The sequence below is a fragment of the Acyrthosiphon pisum genome, chromosome X (assembly GCF_005508785.2).
Source record: "Acyrthosiphon pisum isolate AL4f chromosome X, pea_aphid_22Mar2018_4r6ur, whole genome shotgun sequence".
NCBI lineage: Eukaryota > Metazoa > Arthropoda > Insecta > Hemiptera > Aphididae > Acyrthosiphon > Acyrthosiphon pisum.
The window spans coordinates 19,011,241-19,013,051 of NC_042493.1; positions in this window are offsets into that span (position 1 = coordinate 19,011,241).

Below are 1,811 nucleotides of genomic sequence, written 5' to 3' on the forward strand. Positions count from 1 at the left end.
GCTAGCAGGGCAGGGATATCCAAACCCCCCATCACCGTAGTTTTCCTTTGTTTTACACTGTGTTTAGTAAATTTTGTAGCCAATTTTGCAACTTTTTGTACTTTTGCCCCCCTCCATGCCCCTCCCAAAATTAAGCCCTGGATCCGACACTGGCACAGCATCTGAATATAAATATATAATATATACTGTAATAAATAATAATAGATATGCCATATGTGTATTAAATCGTATAATAAACAAGTAATAAATAATAATATACCTATAATATATACCTACTAAATTATAGACTAGGTATGTAGGTAGTAGGTTTAATAAAATAAAGAAAAATAATAACTTATAAAAATGGTAGTATATTATAATTATTTGTTTCGTACTTTCGTTAGGTTAGGTCAGATAAGTTGTTTAGGTACCTAGTATATACCTATATATATATATATATATATATATTATATACTATGAAATATTAATAATAGTAATATACTATATAGTAGGTACCTTGTTAAGTACTATATTGTACTACCTATTATAGTGGCGCAATACAGGAAGACACGAACTGAAGCATTCATTAATCGCTTCGTAATAAAACAATTGATTTTAGTAATTATGAATTATAACTATATTAATGCTGATTAGCAAGCACTTTAACAGTACCCATTTTGTGTGTGATCTAAATATTTAGGCATTGATTTTATATAATCTATTAATATACCTAGGTACCACTTATTGATTATTTAGTTACCTAACTATCTACCTAAGCTAATACGAATTTCAATTTTCAAAATGTGTAAGTACTTAATACGAAATCACAAAATATGCAAGTGTACCTAACAGTATAAATTAATAAATAATAGTTATTAATTATTAGTTTATTACAGAATTAACTAGAAAATTAACATAACAGTTATGTAAAAAATTAACTTTTAGTAATCCACGTTAATTCGAATAAATAACTTTGTTTTGTCCGGATCTATTGTAGTTTTCTGTACCTATTGATAAAATAGTAGGTACCTACCTCAATAATTTCAGTATGTATAACTATTACGTGGTTCAATTGCCACGATATCCGATAGGTAGGACTGGCAACTATAATAAACATTATATTTTTGCAGTATTATCTATATAGCAGTAATTATGCGAAGCTAAGTAAAAAAATAGTAGCCGGGCTTAAATATCAATAAAAAAAAATGTGTAGATACCTAATAAAAATTTACATTCTATATAATATTCTATGAATTATTAATATTATTAGGCACATAATGATATACATATGTATAATGAGGACCCGGATTTATATGCAAATGCATGTTCCTCTACAATTCACCTAGAATAATTTTGATTATAAATGTCGACGTTTCGTAATGTGTAGACTCTATGGTTCAATTTTTTTTTTTGCATATTTGAATGCATATTTATTGCATATTTATTGATAGTTGCATAAATGTTGCATATTCTACAATTCATAGAATTTACGTCTGTAAAGATACCTACTGTCGATTATAAATAACACATTATACATCGATAGGTGATCGTCAATCGACATCATCGTTATCGATGGCCGACAAATGACGATAAATATTGGATTTTCTAGTGGTAAATTTATTATTACCCAAACACGTCCACATTAGATAACAGTATACTATATAGTATACTGTACAATACGTATTGGGTAACACAGAATTTAGTTTTAGTATGGTCTTTATAAGTGGCGTAATTGAGAATGTTTCATGGGAGGGGATCAAAATAAATTTGTATGGCAAACTTTGTGGGGGGCTTTGCCCGTAATACATCATCAGATTTCCTCTGTTTCTTTA